The 17714-nt window shown below is 36.9% G+C and overlaps 1 protein-coding gene across 2 annotated transcripts in view; it reads left to right on the top strand.

Moving 5' to 3' along the window:
* The first annotated feature begins 2380 nt into the window (after window positions 1-2380).
* Window positions 2381-17714, top strand: part of LOC133607502 (unconventional myosin-Ic-like) — a 62196-nt gene continuing 46862 nt past the window's right edge. Inside the window, exon 1 of one of the 2 annotated variants that reach the window (XM_072913813.1) lies at window positions 2381-2505. The gene's annotated coding sequence lies outside the window, so the exon portion shown is untranslated. Of the gene's footprint in view, window positions 2506-7130; window positions 7243-17714 lie in introns of those variants that run through there. The other variant, XM_072913814.1, reaches the window with a different exon arrangement.

Below are 17714 nucleotides of genomic sequence, written 5' to 3'. Positions count from 1 at the left end.
TTTACTACAAGCAGTGATGAATACTTACTTTCTTGAAAAAGTTTCTTATGTCCATTTTGCATCCGTTCACGTTCTTGTTCTGCAGTGCTGTGTGCTAATGTGCTTCGTACACCTGCAGGACCGCAAGCAAGGTCGCACAGAAAATGCGGACTGGATTTTGAGTGATGTGGGCATTTTCTATATGAACAAGTGGAATGGATAGGATACCGACGCACTAAAGGGGCTCTCTACCTTACGCTATGAAGAGAGGAAACATATTCGGGCCACTTTATAATGAATATGTTGGCATGTATTTGTAAAAAAAAAATATATATATATATATATAACACCAAATTATTTAAGGGGGCTTGAGCCCCCCTAAAATAGGCCTAACAACGCCAATGCTAAGCCATAATTTCGCATATCGTGGTTAAAGGTATAAAATGTCTATTTGTGTGTAATTGTTTAGTTAAAATGCACCAAACAATTAATCATTTAAAAAAAACAAGTAATTATGCACTAAGGCAGGGGTGTCCATTTGGTCGATCACGAGCTACCGATCTATCGCGGAGGATGTGTCAGTCATCCGAGGCATAAAAAAAAAATAGACACACAAATTACCGATCATCAAGCGTCATTATACCATGAATAGATTTAAGTGGACCCCGACTTAAACAAGTTGAAAAACTTATTCGGGTGTTACCATTTAGTGGTCAATTGTACGGAATATGTACTGTACTGTGCAATCTACTAATACAAGTCTCAATCAATCAATCAATCAATCAATTATGACGTCACTTGATTGACATTCACGGCACCCGAGAATCTTATGAGATCACACTGGCTGCTGCGAGCTCAGTATGAAGGTAAAAAAAACCAGCAGGAATGAGAGAGGCACTTTTTATCTCAACAGACTCTCTCGCCTTACCGGTCGATCAAAATGTAAAGACCGACAGCACAGTTCCTGTCTTCACAATTAAAGTGCTGATCCATCCTTCCTTCGCTAACAAAATAAGAGTCTCAGAAAACTAGCACTAACAGGCTCGCGAGCTACGGTGTTAAGTCCAATGTATTTATTGTAAAGAGTATACAAACGAGTATGGAAGCATGACAAATGAGGAGCTAACAGCCTGTCACTTTCATATGGTATTGGAAAGAGAGGAGGACTTTTTTTTTCTTTCACTATGTAAATTTGAAGTTGTGGAACAATGTGAATCTTGTCTGATTATAATCAATGCAAGTCATCAGAATAAGGTAATACACCAACTTATGTTCTTGTCTACATGAAAGAAGGGAATCCTTATGTATTAAACATGTTTTTATTTTATAGTATTTTTCATTGAATTTAAAAAAATATTAAACACCTTTAACATGTTAACAAAAACATCTATTATATAATAGATAGTATATAATCTATATCACACACACACACACATATATATATATATATATATATATATATATATATATATATATATATATATATATATATATATATAAAGTTAAAGTTAAAGTACCAATGATTGTCACACACACACTAGGTGTGGCGAAATTATTCTCTGCATTTGACCCATCACCCTTGATCACCCCCTGGGAGGTGAGGGGAGCAGTGGGCAGCAGCGGTGGCTGCGCCCGGGAATCATTTTTGGTGATTTAACCCCTAATTCCAACCCTTGATGCTGAGTGCCAAGCAGGGAGGTAATGGGTCCCATTTTTATAGTCTTTGGTATGACTCGGCCGGGATTTGAACTCCCAACCTACGGACACTCTAACCACTAGGCCACTGAGTAGTAGTAGTATATATATATATATATATATACATATATATATATATATATATATATATATGTATGTGGTATAGGGTAGATCACCTCGACTTGTTCATTTGATAAGTAGATCTCCTGCTGAAAAAGTGTGGGCACCCTTGCGTTATTTTGCGGTCTTATTAATGCTTCACCAATTATCCATGAGAGGGCAGCATCTACTGTCAAATTTACTACCCTCTCACTGACTGGCAGTAAATGAAAAATATATATCAGGTTTTTAAATACTGTACAATAAATTCCATTCCTAACAATTGCAACTATTGGGCCATTCTAGTTGTACACTGGCAGGCATCATGTGCAAAAATGCAGCTGTTACACATAAACGCATTAAAGTACAATTGTATTTTCTGATATAGATTTAACACATTCAGATGTATAACTATGATGCATGGTGTCATCATCAGCAGCTCAGATTACTGCTTGCAGTGTTGCCGCCCCCTCTTGTACTCTTTTTAACCTATTAGCCACCTAAAAGTATCTATTTGCTTTGCAATGTAGGTTTAAACGTTGCAGGTTTTGTTTAAAGGGTAACTCTATTGTGCATTCATTTTATATTTTTGTATTCTGCAGCTTCAGAGCGTGTGGGCTGCCAGGTGAAGAAACATCTGGGAATGGAATGTAAAGTACGTCCAAGTTGACTCACTTTCTGCTGTCAGTGAATAGAACCAGACTGCTGCTGAGGAGGAATACTGGATAAAGAGTATGTATTCTCACATCTTTGTATTTGAAATATGATTAACATGTTTATTTTTTCACAAGATTAATACATCCACTTGATGTACTTATTGGACCTACATAAAAACTAATATTGTCCGTACTGTACACATACGAAAACTTATGTACTATCTATTCAAAATATAATGTAACAGGGTATCCATGGGCTCTTAAAAAGTCTTAAATACAACAATTAGAATTTAAGCCCTTAACAGGTCTAAAATTCTCCTAAGATTTCATAAAAGGTCTTAAGTACGATTTTAAAGGTGTTAAAAATCTATTAACATTACTTCAGTCTTGCTTTTAAATCTTTAGATTTTTGAGGACGCTGTAACATAACTACAAAATGGAACTAAAGTAGACCTGTGCTGCCCGGTCAGCTGTGCCACCTCCTAGTGTGTTGTTACAGCTTAGCATAGCAGCAGAGAAAACTAAAGGAAAGCCCACAGCAAAGCCGAATTACTTGGATAAGATAGGTAAGTGCAAGTTCAACGATTTGTGGCTCCAGAACGATCAATTTAATGCATGTTTGAAGCCAGTGGATGAAAACGTATTAAGTGTCTAGGACCCAGATGTGGAGCCATCGAAGAGAGAAGTGTTCTTAAAAATGGTGGTGAAAGTGAATGGAATGATAACGTAAAAGTAAAACATCTGGGATAAGTCTGCGTCAAAAGATGCAGAAACGCTACAAACACTTGCCCAACTATACAAGGATCATATTAACCCCCACAAACGAGTGTTATGTGGATAAAGTAGCACCAATTGCCGAAGAAGCTCAATTTTGAGATGTTTACTAGTGAAATTATACTATTACATACAGTAAACACAAGCTAATTTATCTGTGCTAGCAGTGTACTCACAGCAGTAGAACTATAAAAAAAACAATTCTCTTATATTAATTATATTATTTATTCCAATCATTTGTCTATCTGTGTTGGTCCTGTGATGAGGTGGCGACTTGTCCAGGGTGTACGCCGCCTTCCGCCCGATTGTAGCTGAGATAGGCTCCAGCGCCCCCCGCGACCCCGAAGGGATTAAGCGGTAGAAAATGGATGGATGGATTTTAGGTCAGCTTCTTATGTCTGATATTTTCTCCAAGTTTATACAGCAACTGACATTGAACGCTATAAAGGTTGTCTGTTTAGTGTTTAACACTCAGTTTATGGTTGGGTGAGGAAAGCAAGGAAGATTTGCGAATATCATCTTGTCATGCTTGTGGTATTTTAGGCTTCATATTGCTCCACACATTTTCAATGGGAGACAGGTCTGGACTACAGGCAGGCCAGTCTAGTACTAGCACTCTTTTACTATGATGCCACGCTGTTGTAACACGTGGCTTGGCATTGTCTTGCTGAAATAAGCATATGTTGCTCCAAAACCTGTATGTACATTTCAGCATTAATGGTTCCTTCACAGATGTGTAAGTTACCACAGATGCTGGCTTTTGAACTTTGCGCCTATAACAATCCGGATGGTTCTTTTCCTCTTTGTTCCGGAGGACACGACGTCCACAGTTTCCAAAAACAATTTGAAATGTGGACTCGTCAGACCACAGAACACTTTTCCACTTTGCATCAGTCCATCTTAGATGAGCTCGGGCCCAGCGGAGCCGGCAGCGTTTCTGGGTGTTGTTGATAAATGGCTTTCGCTTTACATAGTAGAGTTTCAACTTGCACGCACAGGTGTAGCGACAAACTGTAATTACTGACAGTGGTTTTCTGAAGTGTTCCTGAGACCATGTAGTGATATCCTTTACACAATGATGCAGTACCGCCTGAGGGATCGCGGTCCGTAATATCATCGCTTACGTGCAGTGATTTCTCCAGATTCTCTGATCCTTTTGATGATATTACGGACCTTAGATGGTGAAATCCCTAAATTCCTTGCAATAGCTCGTTGAGAAATGTTGTTCTTAAACTGTTTGACAATTTGCTCACGCATTTGTTGACAAAGTGGTGACCCTCACCCCATTCTTGTTTGTGAATGACTGAGCATTTCATTGAAGCTGCTTTTATACCCAATCATGACACCCACCTCTTCCCAATTAGCCTGTTCGCCTGTGGGATGTTCCAAATAAGTGTTTGATGAACATTCCTCAACTTTCTCAGTCTTTTTTGCCATTTGTGCCAGCTTTTTTGAAACATGTTGCAGGCATTAAATTCCAAATGAGCTAGTATTGGCAAAAAATAATAATGTTTTCCAGTTCGAGCGTTAAGTATCTGGTCTTTGTAGTCTATTCAATTGAATATAGGTTGAAAAAGATTTGCAAATCATTGTATTCTGTTTTTATTTACGAATTACACAACGTGCCAACTTCACTGGTTTTGGGTTTTGTACATCAACAATCCGATTTGCCTGAATGGCTGGATAGGACAGATAAAAAAAAAAAAGATTTTAGATTTTTTTTAAATCAATTATGAATCATTACAAATGAGAATTTTTTTGGATACCCTTAGAAAGTATACATGTTTTATTTTTTTGTATCTCAGATAGCAGCAAAATTACCAAAGTGTAAAATGTAATAACATTCAAGTAAAACAAGTTAAGGGGTCGCCAACAGGTAGCAGGTGGGCTAGTACGAGTTCGCCAAGGGTAAAAAAAAAAAGTTCATAATGTCTATTACAGGTTTTTTTTTTATATCTGTTCAATTTACTGTTCACTGCACTATTTGAGCAGACGTCTGCTTCGTAATTAACATTAATGCTGCACTCTGCTTCTTTCTACTCCTTTTCAAACATGTTGAAAATAGAAACTTGAAATTGTGATGTATCCTTTTGTAACTGTATGCATGTTCGAAATAAACCTGAACCATAAACTTTTTGTATTATTTTATTTATAATTAGAAGGTGACAATAAAACACAGAAGGTGAACAAACTTTAAATGACAGAATGTTACCAAAGTTATTATTACACAGCAAGGGCCTGATTATATAAAGGTTTGCGCGTGATAAAAAACATGTGCAAACCTGATAGCACACACAAAGCTTATCTACTAAACATGTGCAAAGTGGATTGCGTCTCTTAGGTGAGCAGAATACGGTGCACAATCCATTTTGTTTCTGTCTTCATTAATATGCAAAATATATGCTTATCATCAAAACAGCTACAATGCTCGGAGGAGAAAATGCATATATAATTATTTAGCCTGCACAATGTGATTTATCAACACTCGTCACCGTTTTGCGAGCACTATTTAGCGTTTTATTTAGCACCACTGAAAAGTATGTGTGTTCAATATGACACAATCACACACACGGCTGCAGGATAGGTGCTCGTGCTGCAAAGACAGACGAGGAACAGAGAATGTGTGTGTGTTTCAACATATTTGCATGGTCGGTAAGAAATGAAAAATATTAGACATATCGTCTATTCAGCAACATCCTTAACAATGTTTTACTGCATGCTGGGTGACTTAAGAGGCTGATTACAACAAATTCAATTGATGCGTTTTGGTGTCTCCCAGCATTTTTTGAATCGCACGCAACACGCCCACTAATAGTAAATACCATTTCTTTAGATTTAGCACATGGTATTTGGATCTTAGTAAATCAGGTCCTAAGTGTAAACATGTAAAAGGCACGTCATGGCCTGCAAATAGTCCGGATCTCAGTCCAATTGAAGATCTGTGGTATAAATTGAAGAAAAAGGTCCTTGAAAAATCTCCAACCTGCAAAGCAATCAAACAAAGTTGGAGAAAGATTGACAAAGGGTAATGTTTGTCACTGGTTAAGTCCATGTCTCAGAGACTACAAGCTTACATACTGTAAAAGCCAAGTGTGTGTGTTTGTTTGTTTGTTTGATTGTTTGTTTGTTTTTCATGATTTTTTATTTTCCCTCAGAATTGAGTGATTCCATAACTATTTTCACTCTGCTTAATATAAAAATGAAATTGTTACTGACTACCACAATTTATATTCTTGATTTATGTTTGTGTTTCTTAAAGTCAGAAAGTTGCCATTTGAAAATTACTATAGTTTTCTGTCATGTCTGTTACCTTTTTCCCCCCCTAATATTTAAAAAAAACTAATTGAACATCCTCCAAGACTGGTGTTTCCATAATTTTTGCCATGGGTTTTATATGTGTGTTCTTCAAATTAAGTCCAATAAAGTTCAAGACAAATGTGTGAATTTAAGTGACTTTTAGTGTACATTTGCTATAATATTCTCACAATAGATTAAAGTCTTTTGATCAGCGATGACGGTTTGAAATACAAAAAAACAGTAGATTTTTTGCCGTGTTATTGATTAGACCCCCAACTTGTACAACCTTTGAGACTGCTGTAACCGATATTACCTCCACTAGGCGGAGCCATTACCCTCCACTTAATTTAAGTCAATGTTTGCCTTAGTGGTCAAGACAGAACTGAAACTTCAATTAATGTTTTTGTCTCTTCTTTCCACATTAAAACGTAACATTCTAATCCACACCTCATACATAGTTTATTTGTTGTGCGCCTGTATCTATTAACCAAGAGGGCTTTGTGCCTGTAACAGGGATCTGGGGCGATGAGAGCCGGGCAAAGGTGAAGACGGGGTGAAAGTGACAGCAGATGGTTTGCTGAGCACAGATGCACAATAGGCTGCTAGCGGTTTGTCCATCAGGGCCATAATGCTCGGTGGTGGAGGCTCAATAATAGCTGCACATTGAAGCGTATAGTCTGCAACACGATAGGCTGAAGGGACAGGAAGAAAGACGGGGATAGTTTGACAACTACAAAAAGAGGTAGGAATCCCTCCATTTTCCACCCCGCCTTAAAAAGTCATCCCTGCATGATATATTATATGGTGAGTCATACAAACTTTGGAGACTAAAATAAGACAAAACCACCTAGCTGACAGTTTACAACACGATTATGCTTGGATTTCTGGTTTCCTTCAATAACACGTCACATGTTGAGAATTACTTTAAGGATTCTGATACAATTGTGCGGAAATTAAAGTCACACAGACATGTTTATTTGCAAAATCTATGATTAACTCAATTTGAGATTGAGTCCTCCCAAGTTTTTTTTTTAAAGAATCATGCAAAAATAGTTTTTTCTTTTTAGACATCACATGCCCACACATTATAGTGGCGTTTAAGAAGGAGTAGTTAAGGTTAAGGAAGGAAAATCTTGAACAAGGAAGGAAATTGCTCTTACAGGATGTGCTGGACAGAAATAGGAGCGCATTCTTTTTGCGTTCGATATGGAAAACAACACTGAATGATGCAACTTGCAGATATGATATGTTTTGTGCTGTAGCGATATAAAGGAGCACATTTATGTCTTTAACATGTAAGTGGACACACATGTTGCTGTGATTTATGAAGGCCCACAGTGAGATTGTCATCCTTGTGCTGGAAAATCCGTCTGAGCACTTGGAACTCTTAAATGTGCACAATGACGACAACAATTTAAAATACAGAACTATTGTTCAGATACAGAACTAAGTTTCTAATAAGACATGATGGATATAAAAAAGATTCTTCTCTGTCAAAACTGTAGCTTGGGATAGGCGATATCGCCTCAAATCTGTATTGTGATAAATATTGCAGTCTCCTGCGATAACAGTATATATCACAATAAATTATTTGTATATTAGAACCATTTTTAAACGGGTTACAAGGGCTCCTCATTTAGCTGCTGATGAATGCAGTAACATATTTCCTCATTTCCGGTTGTATTAATTTCTCAAAACTTTTGTTTATCTACTTAGTAATTTACTGTCACTTTTTGGTTAGCTGCCTGTTGTAACATGGTTCTAACATTAAATTATACATTTTTTCATCACAATTATAATCAGACCAAAACACAGGATGGCAGTGCAACAATATCAATTAAAATATTTAATACATCATTTTTTCATTATTGGCTCTGATTTGAATTCTTTTTTTTTTTGCCCTGTAAGGCTTCTTGTTTCCAGGAAATTATTTTCTGAGTTTGTAAACAATGAAATAAAAAATACCAAATGACAAAAGATTTTTTGAGAATAAAAAATATCAATCCAACCACTGCAGTATCAATCCATACACTTGGTATCGTTTATATTCAAGATCTCTAGCTTGCATGCTTAGCTATTCCTCATTTTCCAGTGATAATGATACTTGTAGGAAACATAGTTTATTTTCTGTAATGGATTGCTGACTTACAATTGGCTTTGCACTGTGGAGGGACATTAGCCTCTAACAAGAGTGCTCCATTGCATTGAGGACACGTTCACATTTGTGGGACAGAGCTACATTGTGTCATCAACATGTATTTTCATGATTTAATGATAGTAATAAAAGCTCTTTCGCCAGCCAGATTAATATCATTTATATCGGATATATCGTCTTTATCGCACAACACTAAATGTAGAAATAATTTGTTATCTGTAAAGAAAATTTAAGTAACATTTTACAATTCTTCTCCGTCTTAACTGTTCAGGCTAGTACTGCAGTAGCCACGCAACAAAGGGCGCTGCCATCTTGCACTGATGTCACGTCGTTATGTATACTGGACTGTATGCTGTATTGTTATGCATTTTCTTATTATGTATTTGTTCAATAAATGACAGAATTAGAAGGAATCAGATGTGTTTTCCATGGAAACACTATTTTTGGATTTTACAAAATACAGGTTAAGAAAATGTATACCGTATTTTTCGGATTATAAGTCGCTCTGAGTATACGTCGCACCGGCCGAAAATGCATAATAAAGAAGGAAAAAAACATATATACGTCGCACTCGAGCACAAGTCGCATTTTTGGGGGAAATTTATTTGATAAAACCCAACACCAAGAATAGACATTTGAAAGGCAATTTAAAATAAATAAAGAATAGTGAACAACAGGCTGAATAAGTGTACGTTATATGAGGCATAAATAACCAACTGAGAACGTGCCTGGTATGTTAACGCAACACATCATGGCAAGAGTCATTCAAATAACTATAACATATAGAACATGCTATACGTTTACCAAACAATCTGTCACTCCCGACTGCTAAATCCGATGAAATCTTATTCCTCGTTGTCGCTCCTGGTATGCGCCGCTAGCGTCCATTCTTTCTGCTGCTCGATCGCCGTTCTCTGCTGCATATTTCACTACGTCCAGCTTGTAATCTGCAGTATATGATTTCCTTTTTGGTGCCATTTTAGTTCAGTCCTTCTCAGTTTTTATAAGTTACGGCAATGTTGATGTGATCCATTTTAATAGCTACGGTAGTAGCATATGTGACGATTGCGGACATTTGCTTCGTCTCTTACGCGAATGAGATAAATAATATTATTTGATATTTTACGGTAATGTGTTAATAATTTCACACATAAATCACTCCGGAGTATATGTCGCACCCACGGCCAAACTATGAAAAAAACTGCGATTTATAATCCGAAAAATACGGTAAATATTTTTCGACCAAAAATTTGTCATGATCTCACGTGACGGTTTGGACTTTATTGTTAGTTTCCTGAGTTGTTGTATTATTTCCTGTCAAGCGCTCTAATTTTTGTTTTCCACTTACTGTTTTAATTCACCCGTTGTATGAGTGCCCGCTACCTCCCCTGTCAATCAGGACACACCTGTCCTTGGTTGAAAATCAGTATGCTCTCGATGTGGCTGAATCCTTTTGCGTTATAAATCAACGTGTTACTTTGTGTTTTGTGCTTCCTGCGCTTCCTTGTAGCACGTCCTGGTTTTTGTCAGTAAATCCATTTTTTCCTGCGTTATGTCTGCCGTCTCTGCATTCTGGGGTTCCAGACCTACAGAAACATAACACAAGTAGTTAATTTGCAAGGGCTAAATCATAAATATGCAAAGATCCAATGTATATTTTTTTCTCTCCTCTCACATTATTTCTTGTCTTAGCACCTCTTATTCAGTCAGGTATTTATTTCAGAAAATGTTGCCGAAAGTACCGGTAAAAAAATAAAAAATAAAAAAAAAAAGCAAACCAAGAAGTGCTGAATGGAACTCTTGGGCAGGAGCCTTAGATCTTGCTTGTTTTGTTGAGTTCAGCGATTCAAGCTTCAAAGTTTGGTGAGGCTTAATAGGCATTATTTTTCCAAAATGTTAGTTCATTTCTAAACAGTATGCATAGAGGCAATCATCTTAAATGGTGTGGCTGTATTGTATTGTTTTGTATTGTCATTGTCTCAGACAATGCATCATCTTCTGAACTCACATTAGTTTATTTAAATGTGTCAACAGGAACACCTATTATGCAAAGGAATGTGAACACAATGTTTGCTGCGTACATTTGGGCCTAAATCATAGCTCACATAATCGCCTATCCAGAAATGTTCCTCAGGGGACTGCATGGCTTTGATAGGAAGACAAAACAATACCAATCACTTTTTTACCCTCTATGAAAACAAATTATCAACTATTGTCTCATTGTATGAGTTTCTATTGAATGGAAAATTGAGAGTGGCTGAAACAAGTAAGGCTAGTAGGACCATGTAATAAAATGACTGATTCAAACATATCTTTTACGCTGCACTTTGATTAACAGTTTCGAGGATGTATGCACAGCATATGCACTTGTAATGTTTTCATTGCTCAGTAGAAAAAAATATTCTTACAGGAAATAAGTAAATTGATGAATGCTGCTCTGCTTTTTCTTTACCGCTTGTTCTAATTAGGGTGACGAGTGAGGTGGAGCCTATGCAGCCCCAACCCCAGATGACTTCGTTATCACATGACACATATTGACAATTCATTAATTTTAGCTATGGGCCACAAAGGTACTTGCCAAGAGGGCGTCGCAAGGATAAGGTGTTGATTGGATATAGCTCTGCGCTCTTTAGGTCATAATACGTGTGTCATATGGGCTCCCTTTACAGCAGAGGTGTTAAACGTATGGCCCGCGGGCCGGATCTTGAGCGTGAACAGGTTTTATCCGGCCCGCGAGATGAGTTTGCTATGTATAGAAATAAGCTTACATTTTTGAATGAAAGAAGCTGCTGATCTAAATGTGTGCACTGGATGTCACAATAGCAATTGCTAGAGCGTGCATGACTTCAGAGGGGGCGCAGCTATGCGCCCTGTTAAGATAGAGGACTGGGGCCACATTATCTAGGCGCACAAAAATATGCTGAAATGCTGTAATTTGATTTTGATATTATCATTCTATTTTCTGATAGATTAAAATTTAACTCCATCAGAGCATTTTAAAACTCTGCCAAACTCAATTCCACCTAATTGACTGGTAAACATTATCGCATAATTTATTCAGAACGTTTAAAATACGACAAATGAAGATGGAATACTATTAACCTCAACATGTAAGTGTAAAAAAACATTATCATTTGTATATTTTCTGATTTTGCTTGTTCTATTTAAAAAAAAAGAAAACAATATGAAGTTGTTTTTATTTTTAAGTTATCATGCCATGATTTTACCAGTCTGGCCCACTTGGGAATAAAATTTCTTCTGTGTAGCCTGAGCTATAATGAGTTTTGCACCCTTGCTCTACAGCAGGGGTCACCAACGCTGTGCCCGCAGGCACCAGGTTGCCCGTAAGGACCAGATGAGTCGCCCGCTGGCCTGTTCTAAAAATAGCTCAAATATCAGCACTTACCAGTAAGCTGTCTCTATTTTTTAAATTGTATTTATTTACTAGCAAGCTGGTCTCGCTTTGCTCGACATTTTTAATTCTAAGAGAGACAAAACTCAAATAGAATTTGCAAATCCAAGAAAATATTTTAAAGACTTGGTCTTCACTTGTTTAAATAAATTCATTTATTTTTTTACTTTGCTTCTTATAACTTTCAGAAAGACAATTTTAGAGAAAAACTACAACCTTAAAAATGATTTTAGGATTTTTAAACACATATACCTTTTTACCTTTTAAATTCCTTCCTCTTCTTTGCTGACAATTTAAATCAATGTTCAAGTAAATTTTTTTTTTTTTTATTGTAAAGAATAATAAATACATTTTTAATTTAATTCTTCATTTTAGCTTTTGTTTTTTCGACGAAGAATATTTGTGAAATATTTCTTCAAACTTATTATGATTAAAATTCAAAAAAATTATTCTGGCAAATCTAGAAAATCTGTAGAATCAAATGTAAATCTTATTTCAAAGTATTTTGAATTAAAAAAAAAAAATTTGTTCTGGAAAATCTAGACGAAATAATGACTTGTCTTTGTTAGAAACGATCCGCTCTTCTCTGTGCGGAATTGATGTGCCGTGCTCAATTGATGCGCCGTGCCCCGACGTCCGGCAAAAACAGAAACTGACACATTGAATTATAGAATAATAATACAGCCTTTTTCTGAAATATGACCCATATTAGATGCTGAATAGGTGAACGGCGACTAGACCATAACTCACAGGTTCAATTTGATCCACTGTCACGTGACGTCTCCTGAGGGGCGCAATTGGCTCTCTCTCCTCTCACTTACTCACTCACTCGCCCTCTCTCTCTCTCTCTGGCAGAAGCGGCAGGCTCAAACAACCCGGTATTACAAGAAAACGTGGAGTTTTTGTAACGCTGTTTTTTTTACATCCCTGACAGGAATTTATTAATGTTATTTAAAGGAAAGAAAAAAAAACACACACAGGCAGAGGGCACTTTTTAAGACGAGGCAAAAAAGGGCAGGGGCTCAAGCACCCATAGGGCCCTATGTGTGCACGTGCCTGCCTCTATGTCAGTGGTTCTTAACCTTATTGGAGGTACCGAACCCCACCAGTTTCATATGCGCATTCACCGAACCCTTCTTTCGTGAAAAATAAAAAATTTTAGTTTTTTTCAAATTCAAGACAGTTATCTGTTTTTTTACTGGTGAACAAAATGAACCGTGCAGCTTGTTCAAAGAACAAAACCAACACAGTGCATGAACTCACAACAAATGACACAACTGCAAATCAGTGTGACTTCTACTGTTGCCTTTGAGAGACCAGTTCAGATATGCGTGGCTTCACCTTGGCAAGTGCCCCTCTCCTTTTTATCTCAGGCAGTCTGTTCCTTTTCTTCGTTTTCCACCCAGACATACAATACTATCACACAGCTCATGAAAAACAATATTTTTTGTTATTGTCATTGTAAGTGGGCCAAAACACTTATTTTAGAAAATAATCTCATTGAAATGACTGCTGTCATTTGATTATAAGAGTAAAACATTGAACTTGTTATTTAGTCAGGTTTGGGACAGGTGTGCTGCTGGTGTGGCCACAGTGCATGTGCACGTCTGACGTCACTCACATGTGCTCCACTGAATGCTCAAGGAGTTTTTGTGTTTGCTCACCCTTTATTACCAGTAGGCTAGACTATTGTAATGGTCTCCTTGCAGGTCTTCCCAAAAAAACTGTCAGGCAGCTACAGCTTGTTCAGAACCCTCTGCTAGAGTTCTAACAAAGACCAAACAATGTGAGCACATTACACCAATTCTTAAATCCTTACATTGGCTTCCTGTACATCAGAGAATTGATTTCAAAATCCTCCTGCTCACATATAAATCACTACATGGTCTAGGGCTGAAGTATATCACCGATATGCTCCCACTATATAAGCCCTCTAGATCACTAAGATCTTCTGAGACCAATCTGTTAGCAGTTCCCAGAGTAAACTCAAATCAAGGGAGAGCATCATTCAGTCACTATGCAACAAATAGCTGGAATAAACTTCCTGAAGATGTCAGACTTTCCCCAACTCTGACTACTTTTAAAACTAGACTGAAAACTTTTATGTTCACCTTAGCTTTCAGCTAAATCTTTTTATCTTTTAACTTTTAACGTCTGCACTGTTTTTATTTTTTATTGTCTGCATTTTAATTTTGCTTTTATTTTCTTTCATTTCACTTTGTTGTACCACATGTTGTGCTGTGAAGCACTTTGAGTCTGCCTTGTGTATGAAAAGTGCTATACAAATACAGTTGCCTTGCCTATGGAAAATTAGAGGGAACATTGTTTGGGGGTATCCATAATACGCAGATAGGGAGACGTTTTTATTTACACGATGAGTCGGGTGTGTCTTGACCTCCGCGGCGAAGGCGCCGCCGAACCCCTGAGGCCGACTCACCGAACCCCTAGGGTTCGATCGAACCCAGGTTAAGAACCACTGCTCTATGTCTAATAATTTTCATTTCTGACAGACCATGCAAATAGGTTCACACAAACACACACACACACACACACACACACACACACACACACACACACACACACACACACACACACACACACACACACACACACACACACACACACACACCTTCTCTTCTTTGTTTCTCATCTATTTTTGCAGCTCAAGCACCGACCTCACAGCTGTGTGTGTCACTGTGTCAGTTTGCACTTACTTTTCAGAGATGCTAATTAAAAAGCTAAATAGTGCTCGCAAAACACTGATGAGTGTTGATGAATCACATTGCGCGTGCTGTACAATATATTTGCATCTTCATCTTCACCTGGTTGTTTTTTACTCAGCATATAATTTTGCATATTAATGAAGAAAGAGACGCAAAATGGATCGCACGCTTGCTCATCCTGCTCACCTAACAGACGCAATCTACTTTGCACACGTTTAGTAGACCCATTTTGCGTGTGCTATCACGTTTGCACGTATAATAGGACGAGCAAACCTTTCATAAATCAGGCCCTTAGTGCAAAAAAAACCTCATTACCACCTTCTAAATGTTTGTCACCTTTACACTCGTTTTACTCAGTATAGTAGCCTTGAGTGTGTTCGACCTGCTGATACCATAGAATTCTCAAAGCATCACGGTCACTACGTAAAAATGCCTCGTCACATCCTGGGTAATTTCTCTGTTAGAACTTGGTCAACTTGAGAGTTGCAGCGAAGTTAGCCACCAACATTAGCCGCGTCATTCATTGCGTGTTTTGTAATCCCACATTGCTCACGTCTTCGGCTCACCAATGTCATGTAGCGCTATGTTATTGATGTTGGTGTTTGTCTCCACTTAGCAATGCGTGACATTAGAAATATTGTTAGCATGAAATGGCACGCCGCGTACCATCGAGTCCTGCAGTGTTAATCCCGCCGTTGTCTTTTGAAATCGCTCACATCAGAGGCCCACTATTATGGAGAAGTTTTATGAATGAGGCAGGAGTTGAAAATGAAAAACACAAATAGTTGTATTGTACTTGCCGCTTAACTTGAGATAAACAAGTCCAGTTTGGTGACTATCTTTTATCGTTCGCCACAGCATAATAGTTGAAAATTCTGTAATACATATAAGACATAAATAAGACTTAAAGGGACTTTAAGGAAAGATTATTTTATTCCCGCCGTCTGTTTTGAAAAATAACCTTTTTAAAATACTAACACAACAGAAACTATTATCTGCCTGTGTAGAACACATACACGCAAACAAGGTTAGGTTTCGGAAAAAGCAATGATAAAAGCATGGGAATGGTTGGAAGTCTAAAAGCACTAACAAAGTCACACTACACGTAAACATTGTAAAACCAAGAAGCAGTGTTGACTTGCAGCTTTTCATTTAATTCAATTGCGTTGTATTGTTGTACAATGACAATAAAGCTTCTAATTGTTTCTTCTAAAAAATCCCTGAAATTGATCAAAAATACACTTATATTGCAACTTTAATTCACGATATGTATGTTAAACATGTGAACAGTACAAAAAGAAGAAAACTATTAATATTACTACAATGTAGTGACAGGCAATCAAAAACATTGTGTTAAATATTTAAAAAAAAAGTGGATTAAACATTAACTGTTTTTACACAAAGCATTTATCAAAACTCTTGTAATATGGAAAATAAACTAAATATATTTTCCTGAAAATCTTACAATGATAAAAAGTATAAATTTAACGTTTTAAAGAAACATGGGAAGATTTTAAAAACTTTAGCATTATTAGCTCTAAACATTTACCATTCATATGAATTGTTCATATTTTTTAACTGCATGATGTGGCTAAAATAACTAAATTAAACCATTCCATCAACGACATGACTGGAGTATAATTTGTAGTGTTGTTAAAACTATTGTTGCATAGTTCATTTTGATGTTGGTCAAAAAATGTATACACTATATGTTGGTGGTATTTAAAATAAATATATATTTTAGAAACAAAGAAAGATTTATTTTTAACTTTCTTAGTTTGACTAAGATATAGTAAGATTAAATAGAGCATTATAAAACAGATATTGTTACAACATTTTCTTGAAAAAAGTGGACAGTGTTAGGATTAGGTAGAAACTGACGAATTGTTGAGATGCCATTGTATAATCAGCTGTCTCAGCATCATCCAACGATGGGGAGCGTGCTTACATTCAATCATGAAGGATGTAACTATTCTGATTCCTATGACAGAGCAAATTTGATTTAATTAAAGAAATAATATTAAACATACATTGTGTTAAATACAATGCTCTCAAACTGCACTGTCACCGAGGGGATGACTGAGGTTGGGTCCTGGTGCAGTTAAAATCTGACAAAATGCCGTGATGTTGTAATCCACTGTCTCAGTATTCGTCCAATGATAAAGAGCGTGGCTGTATTCAATGATCAAGGGAAATAACAACATTTTATTTCATTAACTGGATTAAACATATATTAACTCTATCATAAATATATATTTTGTCATTTATAATGCTCTCAAACTTACAGTTGCTGCCGGAGTTACAACTCTTGGTCCTGTGACGACTGAAGGTTGCATTGATGCTGTTATATGGGTAACCCCTCCATGGGCTACAAACCTTTCATTGTTTATCTCAATCAACAGCTGTCAACATTGGTTTTAAACTGCAACAGACAAGGGGGTGAAGACCCCCACAACCCCCATTGTAGAGCTTTGATAACAGGTCATCGTTATCTCAATCCACTGAAAATGTTATAAAACAGGGAGGGAGGGGCACCCCCACCTTCCTGTTAAAACCACTTAAACCCTAACTAGGGACAGGAGACCCCCTTCAAGTCTACATTTAAAACACACAGTGACTATAGCTGCAATAACTTTCCTGTTAAATTAAATATAGTAAATATATGGATTATTTGTAAATCTTTCGAAGACCTGTCAAATTAATTACCGGTATATTAATTATATATATGACACAGAGACATCTTTCATACATTTTCAAAACAACTGACATCTGACAAATTATACTGTTAGTATCAGACTGTCTGTAAAATACATGATCATCTGTAATAGATTGATCCGTCTAAACATAGCCTGATGTCAGAAAGCAGGACATACACATCGAAAGCCAGGGGGCGTGACTTTAGTTTTTAATTATTAATTTTTCGT

The sequence above is a fragment of the Nerophis lumbriciformis genome, linkage group LG09 (assembly GCF_033978685.3).
Source record: "Nerophis lumbriciformis linkage group LG09, RoL_Nlum_v2.1, whole genome shotgun sequence".
Taxonomy (NCBI): domain Eukaryota; kingdom Metazoa; phylum Chordata; class Actinopteri; order Syngnathiformes; family Syngnathidae; genus Nerophis; species Nerophis lumbriciformis.
The sequence above is the reverse complement of the archived record's forward strand: the minus strand, read 5'-3'. Positions and strand labels throughout refer to the sequence as shown.